The following is a 22,638-nucleotide window of genomic DNA, read 5'->3' as shown; positions in this document are numbered from 1 at the left end:
ATGCAGCTGCTTTATTCAGCGTTTTTACCAATATATATCACCAGGTCTGTTTGTTATGGGGAGGAAGAGACCTTTATGGATAATTCAGCTCCCAGTTAGAACTTTCTGAACGTCTAATTTTTAAGTTATCAAAGAAAAAAGCTGCTGAGCTGGTGGCCTGGATGGGAAAAAAATTGATTTGTAACATGAAACGTTATTCAGTGTTTTTACAGGTTTGTTTTTCGGAGAGAAAGAGACACCTGCGGATAATTCACCTCCTGACAAAAACCTTGGGAACATCAGGATCTTTAGTTACTCTAGAACAAAAGTGAACACACTTTAGCATGTGCTGGGCTAGCAACTTGTCTCTGACATGCCAAACAATGTTGTAAACAAAGTGATTTGTAACATGAAACTACTTTATTCAGTGTTTTTACCGGTTTAAATCACCATGTCTGTTTGTTTTGGACAGCAGGAGACCTCTACAGATAATTCGTCTCCTGGTTAATACCTCCTAAATCATGAACACTGGAGGAATTCTAACCAGGAGACGTTTAAGCTAGTTGCAATTCACAATCCTCACCACTAGATGGCACTAAACCCCCCTAACTCTTACACACTGTTCTGTCAGTCTCGTGTTTTTGTACTAAGTTTTGAAATTATGCTCTTTTATTCAATATCTAACTATGTTTGATCGAATGCACCTGGTGTGCATGGAAATGGAGAGTGGATATTTGTTCTTGTATGTTACTTAGTATACATATCTACTTTTTGCTGACTGATCTAAACAGGGCTATATTTTTAAAATTCCCAATATGTGCGTTAATAACAAACTGCCTTTGAATGAATGTCTGCCAGCTTTCTTTTGTGTCTGAATAAAGAGGGTTTTCCCCTTTTTTCATTTCTATTATGCCTTCTGGTTGAAATAAAGCTTCATGAACTCAACAATATATGACTTTTTAATCAGTTAGCGCAGAGTCAGGAGTAGAAATGGTACTTAGTTGTATCCCCTTTGTGTGGCTGGCCAGTTTGATGTATGGTCTACCTTGATAACACAGTCCAGCTGAGATCTCTTTGGCGAAAGGCGTATTGATTTTCACTGATAGAGCAGGCCTGTTGTAGGAGTTACAGATTTTTCCATTAGGTGGCTTTTGTCACCTCTGACAGATTCTTTTCCCCCCTGCTCAGTTGCAGCTTGAACACGCGGGGTAATTGGCTGCAAAGAGAATATACCGCAATGTTAATTACACCAGCAAAAAACTACTTTAGTGTCAGAGAAGTGATGGCTTCACGGATTCAGTGTGGGTCATGCTACATTGTGCTGACAGCTCCTTGAAGTTGGGGAAGCACTGTTGTTGGTTCAATAATTCAGCATCCCCTCCTGAAATGCAGTTTGGCATGTTTTTAATTGGGCGATTTTTTTTCCCCCTGTAATATTTTCATTGACATTTTAAAGTAGATGCCATTCTGTACATATTTTAATTGTTTTTACCCTTCTGCCAAACAATTACAAACCCAGACAACTGTCCATCCAATCAGAGAGGAGAAAACTGCCACCGACCACATGCCTGTTTAGGGACACAGACACTCTGCTTTTATTCCACATTATTTCTTTAGCAGTCTCATGATATGCTCCACTGTTCACTGCTTGTTAGGTCAAAGTCATTATCATTCAGCTCAAATATTTCACAGAGGTTTGACGCAATACTGGACGTGCAGTACACCGTGATATTTTTAGCTAATCCCAAATTAACAGCGATGCCCGCGGGTTGAATCTGACAGGGGACCTTTGTTGCATGTCATGCTGTCTTATTTGCCCCTCATTTCCTGTCAGCTGTCTCATGAAAGAAACATTGTTTGAGGAATCACCAGGAGGAAATGTTGCTCTGAAACAGGCGCTTGATTTGTCCAAGTCAGACGTGCTGCATCTCGTGAGTGATATTTTTCACAGCAGGTACGGAGAGGAGGAAAGACTTGGGGCTGCAACTCATGATTATTGTTATTATAAAGTAATCTGCTGGTTCTTTTCTAAATGAAGAGATTAATTTCATATTCTGGGTGGGGGGCATTTTCAATCCACTCTTTTTTTGGTGTCTTGGGAAAAGATATGAGCAGCAGAAGCAGTCCTCATTCGGCTCCAGCTGAGCTCAGGCCGGCCATTAGATGTGATGGACAGGGGGACAAACTCCCAAACTTAGGGCCCCTCATACACACCCAGTCCAGCACCACCTTTAGTGCATAGGCCTCTGTATGTCATCTGTGCCCTTTGACCCCCCCCCCGATGGCGGGCCTGGCAAGTGAGATTTATGGTTGTGCGTAGACCCTACGCATGTCGTATACACTATTGTGAGCATTTTTACTTGTGCGGTGGTGTGTCCGTGTCACTCTGCAGTTACACCTCCAAAACACTGGTGAGCGGCGGAGGTTTCTGTGAAGTGCTGTAAAGTTTAGTTGATTCAAAACTCACATTACACACACATTAAACATGGTGCAATAGAGAGGTTTTCAAACACAAGTACAAGTACAGACAAAGTGTTTGTGTTAATCTGGACACATTTTCACCACAAATATAACATGCTAATGTCATTAACACCAGCCTATGGCATTTTACATTGTATAAATTAGCCTAGCGACCAGCGGAGATTTCCTCTTCTCATATGAAACCTGGATAAATCCTGAAGTAAATCCCTTGAAGGATAAGTCACACACAAGACTTATAATGCTATTTTAGTGGAGGCTTTACTGTATTCACAATTTATAGTTTCGTATCTGTGAAATTAAAGTAAATAAAAGCTTTGCGGTCTGCGTCACCGCGACGTGTAGTTACAGTTCTGGAGAGGTGCACGTCAGGCTACGGCGTAGGCTCTACTGTACGTCAACGTGGATTAAACGCAGAAGTATTAATTCCCAATGAGTTTAGAGATGAATCCTAGTACAAGGGTGACCTTTAAGGGGTGAGAGGGGTCTCAGAGAGCTTCCACTATTTTCTTTATACAAAGTCCAGTCTTTCAACTGATCTATTCAGCCAGTTTTAATTTATTTATAGCATTGGTTATTTAGAAATTAAAATTGCAGACAAAACCAAACTTTTTTTTTCACGTTTCTAGTGGCCTTTTCCTTTGGGGCCTCAGGGTTGCAGCAGTGTACTAGTTTCAAGGTCTACCCTTACATTTTCATTCCTTTAAGGGTCATTATGACTGATAGAAATAATAATTCTGTAATACTGGGATACTGTGAAATTGCGGCTTTTTCTGAGACCCTGACCCTGGGTATCCAGTTCCACCCCCCACCCTCCCACCACTGTGACGCCCCTGCCAATTTGTGCCTTTTCTGGTGTCTTTAATTTTGTTACAGAAAAATAAAACCCTCTCCAGAGGGATCTACACCTATGTATGAGCATGAGTAATAAATTAAAATGGGCTTGAAAATATGTGAACCTTTCCTTTAATGGTGCTCAATCAAATCAGGATGTCCTTACCAAACCCCTGACACCTGCCCGCAGTTACACCGGGACGCCCTGATGCCATCAGATCACCCAGCCATGACACGCGCTCTCCCGGTTGCTCCAAAGTCAGTCTCCGTTAAACAAAGCAGCATCATGCTCCTCTCTCGCGGCCAGGGGCCGATTGGCTGCTATCCCTCCCCATCAGGCGGCCGCTGATTGGACGGCTCCTCTCCTCCGCCGGCTGCCGCCTCCCCCCTCCACGAGCGTGCAGCGCGAGACACGGAGCAGAGGAGGCATCCGCGCGGTGTGGAGCGGACGGTGCTCGGCTGCGAGGACGAGTTGGAGCGACGGGACGCGGAGAACAACACCGGTAGGTGTCCAGAAATGCTTTCAAATACGGCGTGTCTCCGGTGTGTGCGGCGCTGGGCGCTTTCTAGACACTAATTGCTCGCTTCACGCGCTCTGCCGCTTCCGGACGGATGCTGCTCGTGGAAGTGAAATTGAGTTAACGGCTGTTTTGTTTGTGGAGGTGCTGTTTGACCCTTGCTGTGGCACTTAATGTGTGCTCTCCTGTGCTGTGGCAGAGAGGACTGTGTTGGTAATGGTTGACTGCAACAGAATTTAAACTTGCCTTGACGTTACTTCCAAACATTTTAGTTTGAGGGTGCACCGTTACCTGCCGCACTGTACGGGCAGGCAGCGGTGTGTGGGGCAGCTGCTGCCACTGTGTGAGCTTAGCATGTAGTCATTCACTTAATGTGTCGTTGCCATCATTTATTTTCAACTTGGCTCGCATGTGTTTGCTTTATTGGCTTTTATGTGTGTGAGAGGAGAAGAGAGCAAAGCAGAGGCAGGATAAATCCGGATAAGTAGATGAGAGCATTGTGCCTTTCATAATGCTGTGCACTTTATAGCCTAATATCAAGTACAATGATTTATCTGGCTGCTAATCCACGTCACTTAACATGAACTAGTAAAATCCATCAGCTCTGTTGTGTCATTGCATAAAGGAATCAGTGTCACCATGCTGTGCTCCATCACTCCGTCAGATGCTGCTCCACTCCTCCAAGGAAGTGGAAGGGACAGTTAAAATGGATATAACCCTCTGTGGCAAGCTGCTCAATAGGATTTTACCTTGTAGTGGAGGGGTCATGACAACAATTCACGGCCAGTGTCTCTGCTCGCTGTGAACAGTGTGCCTAAGCCTCTGCAAAATCCATTTCTAGAGATTTATTTTGACAGTTGCTTTGAAACCTGAACGCCACAGATCTCAGACGCATCTTCCCCCTACAGGACTGATCCTCTTTTTGGAATTACACCGCTCCTTGAAGTGGTTACATCAATACTTCTTCACACTGTTTCTTGTCGTGGAGTAATACCAGAGAAGCAAGCTTGGCTCTTTTGTGAGCACCGTGGCTTTCAACCTTACACCGCCGCCTGGGTCGTTAATACCGGCAGCCCTGCCAAATTCTCTCATTTAAGCCTGTGTGCTGGCGCATGACCAGATACTGATATTGTATGAGTTGGGGGGGGGGAGAAAATGTTCCATTTAATTTCAGAAATGTCCCACAGTCCTCCATTTGTCTCCCGTGACATGAAATACAGTGGTTTAATCTCAATTAGGCAATGACATATCAGAATGGGTACCCCACACATGGATGGCCGCAGATGACAGTGATGAACATGGGGTTGGAGGTCTAGTTTGGTGAACTGAAGGTTACACAAGAACTGGTGGTGTAGGGAAAAATAATTGATCTCAGCTTACTTGACTTCATCTTACAATTTCCATTTTTGCTCTTGGCAGACTGTGACTGTCAAGCCTCTGTTTGATAAAGCCGGATCTTGATAGAAGTCATTGTCTGTCTTTAAAGATCCAACAAATGTTGAGATTTAGAAGCTATTTCCAGAGCTAGGTTTAGATCACAGCTGATAACTTCCACACCACAGCTGTTAGTTTTTAAAAAAGATTATAATAACGACTGTAGTTCAATAACAGCCCCTCTGAGTTTCCTCCATATGATGCCTTCAAGTTCCCCAAATCAGTCATTTTCACCCCCTTTTTAAAGGAGCAGTGTGTTTGGATTTAGCAGCATTGAGCTGTGAGGACTGCAGATTGCAACCAGCTGAAACCTTCCCATGTGCAAAGCGTGAACTCCTGGTTAAAATGCCTTCATTGTTCATTCGCCCCTTTTACACTGGCTGTTCAAGGCAGGGGTTTGGTGTTCTGTTACTCTGCCCTGCTGTTCTTTATAAAAGGTATGATAGTGAAATGAGGGGATAGATTTGTCTGGCCTGTGTTTGGATGTTACAGGTGTGATGTTTTAAAGACGTGTTATACGGTACGTGCAACCTACTGGAGATTTAAAAGCAGCTAATAGCAGTTAGTGGCTAACTCAAACGAGAAGAACAGCAGCTAAAAATATCCGCAAACTGGTCAGACACTGAGGTCCGGGAGCTTTGAACAGAGGATGAGATCAACCCCCATATAACAGGGACAGTAAATGATTGTTGTTTCCATGTGCTGCCACTGTTGTTTAAAAAGTGATGCTTAAATATGTCACACTAGAGACCGACGCTGCTGTGTGACACGTCACGCACGTCACACCTCTTTTGCTTACAAGACGCCGGCATGCTATCTTAAATGACACACAGGAGCGTAACGAAGGGACTTCGTAGCGGCTTCGTTGCAGGTTCCTAAAAGGGATATTGATAAGGAGGATTTTTCAGGGGCCACAATATGCCTTGAGGTCTCTTTCTCTCCAAAATGAACAAACCAGGTGGTAGAAACTTTTAAAAACACTGAATAAAGCGGTGTCACGTTACAAATCGGTGTCGTTCGGCTCATCACAAACAGGCTGCTGGCTCAGTGCACGTTTTTTCCCTGATAACTTAAGATTCAGACGTTCAGGAGGTTTTTATCAGGAGTAGAATTGATCTCCACTTGTCCAAAACAAACAGACCCGGGAATCACTAAAAGCACTGCTGAATGAAGCAGTTTCACGTTAAAAATCAGTGTTTTCCCAACACATTTTGTCTCATCGCTGAGATGCTTTTAACCGGGGTGGCAAATGCAAAATGAATGTGCCTATCTAGAACCAGTGTCGGATTTGTCCGTTCCTGGCTACTGTAGAAAAATGGCGGTGCAAGATGGCAGACTGCTTGAATGAGGACTTGCTCCCTATGTATTTTATTTTCCATTTCTGCTAGGGCTGCATAAGATGCAAAAAAGTTGTGATATTTTGACAGATATTGAAATTTGGGTATGAGTTGTGATTTCAGTGGAAGTCGTAATTTTTGCTTTTCGTGTCAGTGAAAAAAAATGTGATTTTTGCTGGAGTCTGTACCAAACAAGCATGTTCCCTTACGTCTGAAATATGATGCGTAGGCTGGGGCATCTCTGTAGTACCACAATGCTTCATTTATAATATGTTGTGACACATTTTACCTTTAACAAAAAAATTGTAGCTCCCAGTCAAACTTACACACTGTGCCTTTAAAAGCGTAGTAGTAGTAAAACACTATTAAACACTTGTGAGGCTCATCACAGCTCTTATATCTATAAATAGGTTGTGTACATCTGCTGTGTTGTGAATTACATCTTATTGACATCCTGCGAGAGGAAGCAAGCCCCTGGGTGTGCATCTCACAGGCTGGTTTTAACTCATTTAACCCCTGTGTTGGGGATTTATACGTGAAGGCATCCTGCCTGTCAGAGTTATTGGGCGAATGTGACACACAGAATTGATCTTTTGAAATGCTCCACATTAAATAACTTGATGCCATTCTCACTCATAGTGCCGATTAGGAGATTGAAGATTTTATTTGGCTGAAATGAATCTGGAAGCAGAAACCCTCAGGCAAGACCAGATTCTTTTAATTACATCATATTTTTGTCCTGGAAGTGATCGGAATTCGATTTGCGGTGCAACAACGTGCTCCAAGATGAGATAAACTATTTGTGACAGTGATGAATGACATTAGTAAAGAGGGCTACAGGAAAGTGTATCACAAACCAGCTTATTAACTCACAATTTCAATGCACTTATGCTTTTGCCGCTGCCTTTCTTGTCAACACAATTTAAATGGGAAATCTGTCAGTTGGCGGGTTGCTGTTTGTTACGGCGTGCGTTGGCATTTTGGTGCCCCCAGGGAACATACGCTGTTTTGTCAGAATCTCCTTTGGAAGCTGCTGTTTTATAAAGACCTTTTGCTGACGTTCAATTTAGCTTTTTTCTCGCTGTCACCACCATTGGTTTAATTTAATGTTTAGCAAACATGATGTGCCATTCATCATCAGGATTTAGTCAGTCACTCAGAGTCTTTCTGCATCAACATTCAACCATCATACAGTGGAGAATCCATCACAGAAGAGGAAGAGATACCAATTTCTCTGCTGAGTTAGGGGCATGGCCGCAATCATAGATATATGATTGTGGACTCGTTGGCAAGCATATATCATATACCCACATGACCAGCTGTGATTGACATCATCAGGTTTCAACACATTCTGCTGTTGTGGGAAATATGAGAAATCAAGGAAAGTGACAATGCTTCCTCTCTGCACTGAGCATCACTGGATGGTGACTTTCATATATTCAAGGCTGAATTTTCCTTTGATAAAAGCAGTTGTACAATACTCCAATACTCAGTGCAGGGTTCCCACGAGGCTCAGGTGGTATCACTGTATAACAGCATATCAGGCTATTTAGAAAATATGATTTTCAATACTCTCAAAAATGTAGACCCTCATCTTTCTATTAACCTCGTACTGGAGAGGCTCTACTGAGGATGTATGATATGTAGTGCACATTAAGTGTCACTAGAGGTCAGTAAGGTGCAACTCGAGTGGTAGGGATAATGTTACAGGACCGACTGCAAAGAGCGGCCCGTGTCGTGCCTGCAACAGCAGAGAGTGAGCAGAGTTGGTGATTGTTGGAACAGTGGACTAACTAGATGACTAAAAAGACTAGCCAAGGCTAGTCTTAGTTTTGTCAAAGAGAGAAACTTGAATTAAGAAGGTGTGGCTTTATTTTTCAGTAGTGAATATAGGTGTGCTGTAAGAGAATATTACCTTACTTGACATTTTGTGAGTTCATTTTGTCTATTTATTAGACTGAAAATGGCAAGAGAGCTTGCAGAACATAGCAGAGTCGCCATTCAGCGGGGTTCGGGGTAGCGCCACAGACAAATACCGTCATATACCGTGTACGCTGGTGAAATTCCGGAAAAAACAGATATTGCCGCAGCCTAGTTTCCACTGTCATGAAATTCCTGGTAAAGTTATGAAATAAGAAAAACTGTTTTCCAGGCCTGGAAATGGTTTGGAATTAAAATAATGTTTTGGAAAAGTTCTGTATACACATTGTTTTTGCTGTTGTTTAAAATATGTTCATGGAAATCTGAAAACATGTTTAACATTACGCGAAATACCTTCCTTGTATTAACAATTTAAGGCCTAGTGCTGCACTGTGTGACTGTTTTAATGTTGCTAGCATCATGTGATACACATAGACCAGACCGGCTACGCTGCATTGCCAAGGCCACGCCCCCTTTTGGGAGAAAGAAACACCTTGATGGATTACTGATGGATGGATTCAATGGGAGGCTGTTGCGGTAACGTTACAGTCATCCAGTATTGCATCATCAGCTTAGATTTGTTTCTATTAACAGGTTGGTGATTCACACACAGCACTTAGCCTAATAATACCTGGCGATTCAATTGTGATTCAGACGTCTATGATATTCCACCAGTGTGTTGCCTCATTGATCCACTCGAACGTGGAAAGCCTGAAGGGACATAACGCGGATCAACCTTAATCTGTAAAGGTATTGCAAACGCTCAGGTGCAGGCAAGATCGCAGAATAATTAATAGACATGTCTATAAAACAGTGTATGTGCCGTCTGGTCTTTTGGCACATGCAGCTCGGTGGCGGTGGACATGTCTAATAAGTCTTAGTAGTTTACTCTTTTGCAAAGGCCTGGGAAGTGTGTGTTGAATAATGAGTGGTTACATAGTTATGCAGGCCTACCTGCTCAAAACTTGGGAAATATTATGGAGAAGTTATGGAAAGTTTAAAATGCATTGGTAAAAATGTTTGGGAACCCTGTCAGTGCTAATGCTGTTTTCCTCCAGTACATAGCTACACTGCATGTCTTTCCCTGTATACACCTGGGTGGCTACTGTCCTGCCTAAGTGACAGACTGACAGTCACAAAATGCTAAATATACATAGAGGGAAATGTGTCATCTGCTGTGAGCCAAACATTTAAGCCAATATGTCCATATAGCAGCAATATAGTTGAGTTCAGTGTGTCACTTCACTCTTACACTGAGTCTTCACTAAACTTAGTGCTGAACGCTAATTTCATTTCATAACTTTTTAAACAAGTGCAGGCACTACATCGCAAGAGCCATGATTTTAATTATAACTGACATAAATAATTGTTTAACAAGCAGTAGCAAGAGAAGCTTAAGATGACAACAGTGGAGTTCACTGGCTGTAAAGACAACAGATAAATTTACACAGTCAGTCTTAATTATGTGAGTTGGGAAACAGAAAAATAATCTGTTGGCTGTTGTCGAGCTAAGGAGCGCTCTGCATGCCAGTGTCTATACATTTAAGCTTGGCCAAAGGCAGGGACAGGCTCTGATAAAGGGTTTAATTTTGGAGTTATTTCCAAGTAACTAACTGGTTCATGTTAAAAAAAAACATGCAAAATGACATGAAATACATGAGGTACTGTCTTTGAGTCCTGGCGCCACTGACTGTTGAGCTTATCTTTATTGCATTTGTGCTGACATTTGAACGTTTTCTGATGTAAATGTCTTGCCTTTCATTTCATTTTCTTTTGGCTTTGCTGACAGACGGGGACTAGCCGCTTTAACATGTGGAAACATGATGCCCAGGCATAACCCACTGTCAAGTGACAACACTGGGTTATGCCTTTGCAACATTGGGTTTTATCTTTGCCATGCAAAGGCATAACCCAGTGTTGTCTGTCTCTGATCGGCTAGTACTCTTGGGTTGGTTAGGTTAAGGCAATAGGAGTGAGATAATTGACCATATATAAAGATGGGTGATGGGTGACATGACATCCCTAAAAGTGAGGCCAAAACATTTTAGTCGCCCCCTGGTGGCTGGCTGCAGTATAGGTCATAAACTGCAAGTCCTTCTAAGTTAGCGTATAGGACGTGGGCCAAACTGAAAGATCAAAGTACACGTCGAAGATGGTTTCTGTCATTTTAAGTAGGTCTTATCACACTGTCATGTGCTCAAGTGTTATTTTAAGTTATTTGATGCTATTAAAAGAAGGTATGACATCATAATTGACAGCTGTGTGTGCCAGTCGAGTTCCTGCAATCAACTGTGTTACCTGTGATTAGGTCTGAAGGTGGGAACTTGATACTGCGCAGACTCGGGCTCCAAATGACCTCACCAGCGCAAGAGGGCAGTGGTCATGTCTGATGAAGGGCCTGTGTCCGAAACGTCGCATGTGTTATTTATCGTTTTTGGATGTATATGCTGTTTTTTGAGACTTCAGTGGACATTTTAGCTTATTTTTTGTACAGTGGGAGGAAGTGGACACAAGAACCGTCCTGGGTTGGTCCCCATGTCATGGTTCTGGTCTCTGTTTCAGAACTATTTGACCGTTATTGATAATTCTTCCATTTTCTGCACATGTCCGTCTCACTGAGCAGTAGGATATTTTAGATGCTCCCTTGCTCCTTGGACATGTCTCCAGGGAGTGTTGGAATTGTTGACCCTGACCTCTTTACGAGAGGCGGGGCATATAAATAGATCATTTCCCTCAGGGAATCAATGGAGTATCGCATTGTTGTTCGTCGCTTGACTTGGTTTCTGAATAATTGATGACCAAATTGTTCAATTTAATCGCAGCATTGGGAAGCAGACCAATGGAGGAGAGCACTGCCCAGTTGCCCATTTTCCTGCAGAATTAATGGTCACTGTGTAACAGCTCATAATTTACAATGCATTAGATACTGTGACTGCCCTGCTATGCTGTAATTACTGATAGGAGGAGGCTGTAACTTGCAATGCTGTCATCTTTTATAAGGTCTTGAGTTTTGTGTTACTGTGGCTGTAGCATTTCTCTCTGATTCTTTTCTTTCTCCGAGGGTGTTCACTGGGGTTTCACATTGATGTGCTCTGACCTATGCTGTTCCTCCAGACTGGCTCCTTCTCTTGCCCCCTCTCTTTCAGTCCCGCTCTCTCCGTCTCTGTGGAGAAGGGCTTGGAGAGCTACACAGGCGGCTATGTGTTTCATCTGTTGAGCTCAGCTAGTTGTGATCATGTCTGTGACTGCCGTCCAAAGTTTATTGGATCATCTGATAATCTTGTTGGCCAGAGCTGCGCCACGTGTGTCCCCAGCTCTGCATATGACTCTGTAGGCACAGATGATAGATTCAAATCCAACCGCGCCATACTGTGATCATACTGATTTATACCCACCAGCTCTTTCGACAACATGGCACATGAAAACAAACAATAAACAGCCTGGTTGTTTGTTATTATCTGGCTTTATTGACTGGGTCTGACACAAAAACATGTGTGCCACAGTTACAGTCGCAGCAAGGCGAGACAAAATAACATGTTGTCATCCATTTCCCAGTTTTTGTTTACAAAAATGACAAGTGATAAGGAGTAATATGCTGTTATTATTTAAAAAGCTCAGCTGGCAGATGTCTTGTCATGTTTTCCTGAAGACAACAGCCCAGCACAATATGAAAAGGCTGACCCAAAATGACATTCATGTCCTCATCTCTGGGGCATGTCAGGTTGATGAGGTGATTTACTTACTGCTGCAGCCAGGCCGGATAAAACAGCAAGGTGATTACGTTGTTCAATAATGCTTAGTTTGTCAGGGGAGTCTTGGTTAAGTGCTGAATTGCATTTTATTCCCTTTGTGCACAGCTCTGTGGGTCACGGCAGTTCATTTTTATGACCAAAGTCGTATCACACAGCAGGTTTGAGGGAGGGAGAGCAGGGCTGTGCTAGCTTTCTGCCGCTCCCCCGCATCCTGTTATCTCATACGCTACCAGATGTGGTTGCATGTTGGCTGCCGTCGCCTTCCCATTTCCACACGCGAGGCTCTGCTGCAAAGCTTGCCGAGCCCCCACCGCCACCACACTTGGCATGGGATGAGTGCACAGTGGAGTCTCCTAGCCCTGTTTTTTTTTAATTGGGTTCTGATGACGGGACTTTGCCGGTTTGCCAAGCTGGCCGGCGCGACTATTGCTGTCTCCCAGTTCCCCCCACGGTCAAGTAGATGATTGGATTTTCATCGGAGTGGTCAAATAGCGGGGGGATATAAGGGCAGGGACCCTATCAGCTGTCTCCCTGTGTAACTCTACAGGCTGTTTGGCCTCTCCAAGCACTGAATTTATAATACTGGGAAGCCTTGTTTGCGTTAGGGCATGCTTCCTTCCGCCTTATCTCTTGCTACCGCATGGATACCTTGTCACTCTAATTTTGAGGTTGTGAATTGCAAGTTTATGTTGAGCATATTTGGAAGCCCTGTGGCTTATAAAACACATTCAAAACCACCCGTTTTTAAAATTCATGCTCCAATAAGAAGGCTGTTTTCCTCAATTAGAGTGAAAGACCTCTGGAAGACATGTTGAACAGCAGCATTGTGTCTCCACTATGCCTCTCCACTTTGAAGGCAGATGTTAAGAGAAAGCATTATAATTTTTTTAAGTCTGGTTCCCCCCTCCTCACTCTAATCCTCTTTCAGGAAGTGCAACATGGTTCCATACTGATATGTGTATGCAGCAGGGTGCGGGGGGGAAATGGGAGTCAGAGTCATGCTGTTTTTATTTCTCAAGCTAAATTAATTAAATACAGAGAGTCGCCACAGAGGAAGATGTTTACTTTTATTTTGGGAGGTTGTATGTGTAACATTTTGTACTGCTTTTGGCGTAATTTGGTAGGTGATATTAATATCTTCCTGTATGCACGGTTGATTTCAATCAGCATCTGCTCTCAACGAGCACACATTCCTCAGTGGACCCGACTAACCCATTTGAATAGTCGTGTGTTTGACTCCTCTGCCTAATTATGGAGTGTGCACTATTATGTGTGCACAAACACCATACAGAATATCATCAATCTTAGACAAACTAGATGCAGCCCAATTATATGAAGTATGTTTGATACTCTTGATGCGTCTTTAAGCGACTTTATCCTTCGAGGCCTTTATGTAAATTTGACATTTGCCTCTCAAAATTCTTCCGACCAAATTGATTTTGAGGGCAGGCAGATTTAATGTGGAGCAATCTTATCCCTATCTTATCCCAGTTGGTCTTGTTAACTGCCTCCGCTGTCTGCTGTAAGACGAAAAATATATTTACATGAGACTGACAGACCTAGATAATAGAGTTTCAGAGCTGACCTTCTGGACAGAACAGATGGTTCGTTTCAAAGAGTTGAGAGGTTGATCGTGATCTCTTCTGCATCTGCTCTTGCTGATGAAGTGAAGCTGCAGCAGGTTACCATATGCACACAGTGCGATGATATGTTGAGTCTAGGTGCTTTTATCCTGGTCGAGGCTGTGACGCCAGATTTCACAAGCTCATATTGCACATTAGATTTGTACATGCGTAGCTTTTGTGCTATTTGAAACACAAAGCAGTGCTTCACTTTGGTGGGTAAAACCTTATAGAAGTTTGAGTTTAGTCGATATCCAGCTCTGGCTGCTTCAGGGATTCACTGCCACTGCTCTGACTAAGGATTTTTTCTTCAGCTCTCAATATTGATGATTGCAAAAAGGATGAATAACTCCCTGAAAAGTTACAAGGGCTTGGAAAGCAAGTCAAAAAGTGTATACTTGGTATTATACTGTTTCTTTTTTACTTCCACCTGGAGAGGCTGCAATTACATTAATTAATCTTCCGATTGTTTTTTTTTCTTTTATCAATAACCGCGCCTAACGAGGTCCTTTACAAAAAAAAAAGTTTTAAATCCAAAGACCGATGCCTGAAAGGAAACTACAATGACCAAGGATGAGTCCCGCAGTGTTCTTCTGATGAAGCACTATCCTTACTTCATCCGGCAACCAATGTAAACTCAACTGCTTTCTTAAATCACCACAAAGTAAAGGAACACCCTTAAAAAAAAAAAAAAGTTATCAACCAAAGCTGTAGTTATATATCGCCATATTGGATGTTTGCAAAATGAAACAGACAATCTGAACCCATTTCTAAATTTCATAGGCAAGTTTGAGATAAATGATTTCGATCACATAAATCATCATAAATCATATATGTTTTGATTTGAATTTTATCATCCTTTTAGCCGTAACTATGATGATGGTTGCATGCAGGGTAAAGAAATCACTGAAGGTGGCTGAGGTGTTGCAGGAGGAATGATTTCTTTTCATGTAGGAGCGAGTTGCTGGAATGTTGAGCCTTGGAGGAAGTATTTCTATTGTACAGGAGGCTGCAAGGTTATATAAGTGTATTTTTTACACTTTTAGAGCACTATAGAGTATGCACTTAAAACATAGATACAGGACAGGCATGTATCTTTAATATTTGCTCTGTGTTCTCAAAGACTTTGGTCTCATTTATTCCTTTTCTTGACTGGGAACAGCTGTGAGGAAGCCTCAAAAGGTCAAATAACACTAAGTCAAGCCTGAATGATAATAGAAGACCTTTATTCAGCACATATTCTTGCTCTTGTTCCATCTTTTGTATTTTTCCATTTTCATTTTGCTAGCTTTAGGTCAGAGTCTTTGAAATAAAATGGAGATCATGCACTTAAAATATGTATACATTGATTTTGACCGCTTTGGCCTTTGTGAAGATAGAAAATGTGTGTAGTACATAGAAGTGAAATAATTTATTAATCAACAATTTTGATAATAGAGCAAGCAAATATGAACAGAACTCCAGTTTTTCAGATGGGAATTTTTACTGGTTTTGTACTGATTAAAAAATAGGGATGCACCCATTTTTTGGCCAATATGGGTATTGGCTTATATTTTCCTTGCTGACTGCCATTGGCCTATCGGCAAATACAGTGACATTCACCAGTGGCAGTGGCTGATGTTTATCTGGTGTGTCAGGCTAAAAAGCCAGGCTCGAAACTAACAGTGTCCCGTCATCGCAGGGACAATAGAAAATGTGTATTGGACAAAAACAGATCTTCTCTTGGACACCTTTGGGATGAAAGGACGCAGTAAACTTACTATTGATGCGTACTCACAATTAACGTGCATGTCTGAATTTGTGCTGTTTCAAAGATAGTGTACTGAAGTGCTGAATAACTTTAAAACATTTCAGATTTATCCTTATAATAAAGATTTCTTTGATTGTCTGTAACCATCTGTATCGGTCTAGAATTTTATAATCAGTACATCCCTACTAAAAAATAATCGGCAGAAAAAACAACACCAAGTCGATATGTGTTATTATCACGCAGGCCACAGAGGCCCATGTGGTTGAAACACTGACAAATGAAAAACAATATTGGGAGTATATCTGAGGAAGTGTACACACACTCAATTTTTCCTTTTTATTTATTGCAGCAGACATAGTTTATTTGTTGTTTGACTGTGCTCTCACAGTGGCACAGGGGTACAAAAAATTCTTCCCCTTGAGCAGCTAAGAAGACATGGGGATAGAGGCAAAACACATTTGAGGTTTGTTTGGTATAATCTTTTCTTGGAGCGTGTTTATTCTCAGGGCACTTTTTTGTTATATTTGTACTCCAGGCAAACAATGCACATTCATCTTTGCAGAAAAGCCTGTAAATATGTTGTGTGGTGATTTGAATACTATATGTTGCACTCCATTAGCCACTGATTTTTGACTTCATACATGCTTTGCAATATGAATGCTGTGATGTGTGAATGATAAATGACTCGTCTGAAGCGCCAGCTCTAAAGATCCCTTTATCTGCTTAGATTACTTAAAGAAAGTCTGTCTTATCCGGTTGCCTTCACAGACAAAATAATGTAACCGGGCCGGGCTAATGTGTGTTCTGGTAAGATGCACACTGTGTCCTCTCTAATATGTGAACCCCATGCATTTTTCACGATGCGGTTGATTACATTCTCTGGATGATTTTTCATATTTAATCAGCTTCAGGCGCTTTGGGTTTTACTTACACAAGAATGGCCATTAATATTCAGTGTATCCACATTACAGACATGCATTTACTTTATTTGCATTCACTGCTATGTCTTTGTTTTGTGGACTTATAGAGTAGTTTTAGTCGAAATAATGTATTCAGGACTTAGCGTTTGGTGATATTACCCCTAATTCTGTGTTTTGAGGGATTATTATTAAGCCTGTGGTATAACTGTAGCATTTTCATCCCCTCTAATGAATTTTAATTGATATCTAGTCAGTGATTCATCTTCAAATAACACTGATTTAATCACATTTTATATTGAAAGTTCCCAGGAAAATAGTGAAAGCTGGAATGATAATGAGGATCATAATTGCACCTGAAAGCAACAAAACAAGGATACTGCAATAATGTGGAGCAAAAGCTGTCAGCTGGAAAGAAAATAACTTTCTGTTAATATACCTGGTTTATGCAGAAAGCACACAAATAATGTCATTTTCTTCATGTGGATATGGTGTGATTGGGTGTTTGCTTGCTCGCCAGCTCAGCAGGTAGTCTTGATATCGGCATCATTTTTCATTCATTCATCACTGTCACCATCCATCTTGCCTGAGGGGAAAGCAGCGTTGGCTCAATCGTGGGCACCTGGTGACCTTTCCGGCAAGAATCCGCCGTGGGGAAAATTTGTTGCAGAGTCATTTGATTCAGCTGAGTTATCACTGATGCATCCCAACCATGGGTTTGCTGCTGTGTCACCCCTGTTCCATCTTGTTATAGAGAGCAAACACAAAACTCTCATAATAAAAGACACATTTACCTGTTTTTATATGGAGAGAAAGCAGGACAGCCTGGCGCCATCATCTGTTTGCCACCGCCATGACGGTTCTCCTATTCACTTCGACATATAAACAGCCCATGTGTAATGAACCAGAGGATGATGGTCCTGCTTTGTGGTTTGTAGGATTGCAGCTCTGACTCCCCACTGCATTTGAGATGTGTTTGATGTGCTGTGACGCCTAAAGATGGCACAATAGTCCTGCAGGTTCAAAGCCAAACACACAGCTTTCCCCATGCATGACAAATAGGACACACAGGAGCATTTCATGGCAGCAAGCTACAGTTCACCTGTCATTTTGGCCAACACTGATGGTGAAAAGCTTGGCTGTTAGTCTGTCATCGGATAAAGATGTGTCAACCAGGGCTGCCCTCTTAAAGGTCCAGTGTGTGGGATGTAGTGGCATCTACTGGTGAGGTTGCAAAACTGAAGCTTCTCCTGTGTGGTGGCCATTGCACAAATGTCAATAGCCCGTCTGAGGGGGAGGACTCGTTCTGTATGTAGGTACTGTATAAAGAGCTCTTTCTAAGGTAATGAAAGCAGAACAGTTCTTATTTTTAGGTGATAAACACTACTAGAAACATTGTTATGAATATTATTTACTACTACTGCCAAATGATGGCCCTAATTCCGACACTCTGGACCTTTAATGTCAGTTAATAAAATGATATATTATTTGAATCTGTCCTTTTTTTTTTTTTGTCAGCTGCGTCATTACACGCAGGATCACAAGAAAACAGTATGGCAGGCTGTAACCTGTAACCGCCGAATGATTGGCACTGCCCGACAGCTTTCTAACAGAAAATAGAATATGAAAAGACAATCACAAGACATTAAAATTTCACCACTTCTAAATGGATAGGGCTTTAAAATGCAGTCAGTGGAGCCCAAAACTAAAAGGAAAGACCTCTTTTACTTTACTTTTTTACACTGAAAATTAACCGATTAGATATCTCTTATTGTGAATGTTGTGTTGTCTTTTCCTGGTTTTCAATGTGACACAGAGAAGTGCAGGCATAAGGTTTGTTATGTATGTTCCACCTTTCGTCTTGTCGGGAAAAACTTTGAGCATATCCCTTTTACTGGAATGTTATCACTTATTTTAGTGTCTTCATGATGACAGTGTGTAATGTCATGCCTGCACACAGGGTAAGGGTCCCATGATGTAAAGTTATTGCTCCCTTCCATCACCGCATCCGTGGAAATAGGCCCGCGATTTCCAGTGCATTCATCACCATTAAGAGAGCAATCAGCGGTGCTGGAGATCAGCTTAGGCTATAGGAAGCGCACAGTGTAGATGACAGGTCCAGATTCATCCCTCCTTCCCAATCACCCCAACACCCCCCCCCCCACCACCACCACCACCATTTTATCGAGCGCTATGATCTATTGAGGGAGAAAGCCAGAGCGGTCTTCAAATAAAAGCAATAACTCTGTGGCTGTGGAGAAGGAAATCAGGAGGCAGGCGTGTCCTAGCAAGCCAGACAGCCATCCTTCTCCAACACAGCAGTGTATACGGACATGCGTTCCTCATTCCTCCCTCCCCCCCGCCCCAACCCCACCATCCTCCATATGTTGCTGTCTCACTCAAGTTTATCATCAGCTGCTCCCCGTAGATGGCTTATTGCCTTTTCCACCCTCATCTGTCCGCCTGGCTGAAAAGGCCTCCCAGGAAGAGATTAGCAATCCAATAACTCGTGGAGCATCCACCTCAGCAGCAGGTGCTCCCCAGAGTGAATGCTGATGAGAGCGGCCAGGACTCTATAATAACAGGCCAGGCAGTGTTTGCTAACAGCGAGCAGCCTCCAAGAAGCCCTGACCTGCTGGAGAGCCTAACTTGTTGCTAAGTGTCAGCAGGTTTCTGTGCCATTGTGTATGTATAATCATTCAGAGGAATTCACCCTTCATAAGCCCTGCCCCTTTTCTCTGTGAGTTGTTTATATTATTCATGTCAGGCTACTGGCCAACCTGAAGCAACTTTTGGTCTTTTTTATTTGGATACACACAATGTCTAGCATCCCATTGTGACTGTACCCTCACATCGCAGACTGTAGCACTTGCTGTTGGCTTCTTGAAGTCATATTGCTTCTAATACACACACTGTGGCAACAAGCTTAACGCTAGTGGTATTGCCATGTTTCTCTTTGTCAAGCTTGTTCAACCTAGCAACAGTAACTAGGGGGGTGGGATATTGGACCGGTGAAATGTGCTCAGTTGGTCTGCAGAGTTTTCTGAATTGGCTGAGATTGTTGTGTTGGTTATGTCTTATTGAATTCTATTACTAGTCATATTACATCAAGGAAAATATAATGACTATGAGAAAATTAAAAGTTAGACCCATAACACCTAACCTGCAGTTTAATGAAATCTGCATCTCATATTCAAAAGCATATGATTGTTTTCTTGATGTTATCTGAAGCAGGCCCCTTTGGGATGTTTTCTCATATGTTGGCTTCACTTTTTTCCCATTGGTGAAAAAATATATTAAAATCTGGACTCATTAAGACGAACCTCCAAATTTGAATTTCAAGCAAAAATGCTAGGAATCTATCAGTAATCTTCTGCTCACTGTTAAATGTTCAGTGCCCTACATCTGAGCTTGCCTTTTTACACGGCAAAATAGACAAAACCCTGTACAGATCATTCTCTATTGAAGTTCGTCAGGCCAGCTACCTTCTCCTTACGCTTTATTTACTTGTGGTGTTCCTCAGGGGTCAATACCAGGCCCCTTAATCTTCTCAACTATAAGATACTCTAGCTTATGTTATTTGTGACCACAGTATTTTGCTGTCGTGCAGATGATTAGCAGCTGTAAGTCAGTCAGCTTAACTTTGGACTAAACTTTGTTTGTAATTACTATTCGCTCACTATATACCAAGGGGGCTTTTAGATTCTCAGCTATGGATGTAATTCCCTGCCTGAACCCCTCTAGATGTGTTGAGTTTGTTTTCTTTTAAATCCCGCCGCATAACAAATTTAATGCTAAAGTCCTTTTATGATCCCTTTCTACTCGCTTTTATTTTATGGACTCCTGTTTTATTATTTGAACGTTTCTTTTATGCTCCATATTTTTTAGTTCAATGTGGCTTGTTTATCCTTTCTTACCTCACTCTCAGGCGCAGTAGTTAACTGTCACCTGCGGTTTTATGGAGCTGTACAACACTTTTTACTGTGGTGTTTTGTTGCTCATTATAATGCCCCATGGGTAAATGGTAAAAACACTTGTGGAACTGTCTTACTATGATTTTGAAAATTACCTTTCTTTGCGCTTGGTAAGAAGCCAGGTGATGTACTGAACCGTTCATCTTGCACCACACAGAGAAAATCCAAACTGTTATTTTTCAGAATATTCCATAAATAAAGACATCACCTGATATTTTTTTTTTTTGTTTTGTTTTTTTTTTTACCATTTTTAAAATGTACCTGTTGGAAATCTCTATTAAGAGTCTGTGAGGTAAAACAAAAGATGAAGTATGCCAGTAAAATGATACATGGACCCATTTTGAACACACACAAAAGCTAATTATCACTTGTTTATTTATCTACTATGCATATTTTCATAGGCAGGAGTGATATACACAATAATGTAATAGTATCTGCAGCACCACAGTCCTGGCTTCTCTCTTTATTATACCTGCTTCTGATATCAAGCCTCCAACAAAAGACTGCACAAACACAAACTCAGCACAAAGCAAACTGGGGGTGTGTATTTTCTTTTTATGGCGAACACAAAAGGACTCAAACACCCTATAGCGTAACCGCAAGTCATCTCCCTTGTCCATAAATCCCCTCTGGCTTTTGGCTGCAGGGTGTGTAGTGAATTTACGCGCTCTGCTTGTGTTATCTGTAGTTTGTGTTTTCTTCAATTTCACGGGGGCTTGTGTTTCATGATAAAGAGTCAGTCAGAGCCAGTTCCTCAAGGCCAACTTAACGTGATAGGCCACTGTAGGGTTGTTATAATGTGTGAATAACTGTGGAGACCAGCTCTCTTCTCTCTGTCATCTGTAATGCAGGAGAGAATGCTATTCATACACTGATTCCAGGGGTCAACAGGGATTATTTTTAGGACGGAAATAAAAAAAAATGACAGGTTTTTCAAAATAAGATTGGCAGTCACACTCATTTGAAGTAGGTTTTTGCCTTATTTTCTCTCTCAGCTTTCAACCCAGTCACCTGTCGTTAGATTCACAGAAAGTGGCAAGCTGAGAGTTTGTGTTTTCCCAGGTGCTGCAGGACTCATTCAAAGTATCTATTTCTGATAACTGTTTGCAGTCTAAGTATCTGAGAGGCAGGGGGAATGAGAGACAGACCGAGAGACAGAAAGAAAGATAAAAAGAAGACAGTGATAAAAGGGCTGTCTTTGCTATGCTGTTGGATGCTTGCCATCTTCCAGTAAGGGGAAGGGCACGCAAAGACTGGTGAATGGGAGGCACAGGTGCAATAAAGGATCTTCGCTAATTGAGTGAGGTACAGGTGCCCAGGAGGGACAGGCCAGGTGCACAGATACTAGCCAGGGTTAGCCGAGGTCCACAACAAACGAAGAGAATCCTCCCCTCCACTGTTCTTCTGTAATTGCGGTTAGCCTAATCTGTCCCCCGGCTTCCTGTCTGTGAAAAAAAAAGAATATTGCTGCTGAGCAGTCATCTGGCATAAGTCTCGAGTCAGAGATTGCTCCGTCGGCTTGGCATTCACCAGCCTGCAAGATGAGGAACAAATGAAAGCTGAATTACTAGGCTGGGAGATTAATGGAGAAAAATGAAAAAGGATGGATTGGACCGTACAGAGACGCCAGCGTTACAGGTGTCAGGGGAGCAAAGACGGATGCCAGGATTCAGACTTTGGCACCCAAAGGTGCCTCGTGTTCCAGCAAATGATAGGCCTATGTCATAATAAAATAGGCTGCTGAAAAGTAGCGTGATATTAATTGCGACAGGCATTTCCTCCTCCTACATCTGCAGCCATTGAAAGCACGTCTTCCTAACAAGGAGAATCCATCCTGGAAATGCTCACATTTCATTTTCCTGTCATTATAGCGTGAACAAATATCTGCCGAAGATAGAAAAATGAGAGCCATTGTGTTCTCTCCTTTTTTTTTGACAGAAGCCAGTTTCCATGGCGGCTCAGTGAGAGTGGTCGGCTGCTGTTTAATTTTGTCACATCTAAGTGAGCTTCATTTACTGTAGATTAACACTGAGGATGTCAGTTTCGTTCATTTTGCTTTCGATAGCCTGACACCCATAACTGGTTGATTTTTAAGAAAGGGAAAAAAAACCAAATGACGTGAA

The 22,638-nt window shown here is 42.1% G+C and overlaps 1 protein-coding gene across 3 annotated transcripts in view; it reads left to right on the top strand.

Moving 5' to 3' along the window:
- Window positions 1-3,702: 3,702 nt before the first annotated feature.
- LOC125885143 (beta-1,3-galactosyltransferase 1-like) overlaps window positions 3,703-22,638 on the top strand; it is a 118,215-nt gene continuing 99,279 nt past the window's right edge. For all 3 annotated transcript variants that reach the window (XM_049570628.1, XM_049570627.1, XM_049570626.1), the window contains exon 1: window positions 3,703-3,794. The gene's annotated coding sequence lies outside the window, so the exon portion shown is untranslated. The remainder of the gene's footprint in view (window positions 3,795-22,638) is intronic.

The sequence above is a fragment of the Epinephelus fuscoguttatus genome, linkage group LG24 (assembly GCF_011397635.1).
Source record: "Epinephelus fuscoguttatus linkage group LG24, E.fuscoguttatus.final_Chr_v1".
Classification (NCBI taxonomy): Eukaryota; Metazoa; Chordata; class Actinopteri; order Perciformes; family Serranidae; genus Epinephelus; species Epinephelus fuscoguttatus.
The sequence above is the reverse complement of the archived record's forward strand: the minus strand, read 5'-3'. Positions and strand labels throughout refer to the sequence as shown.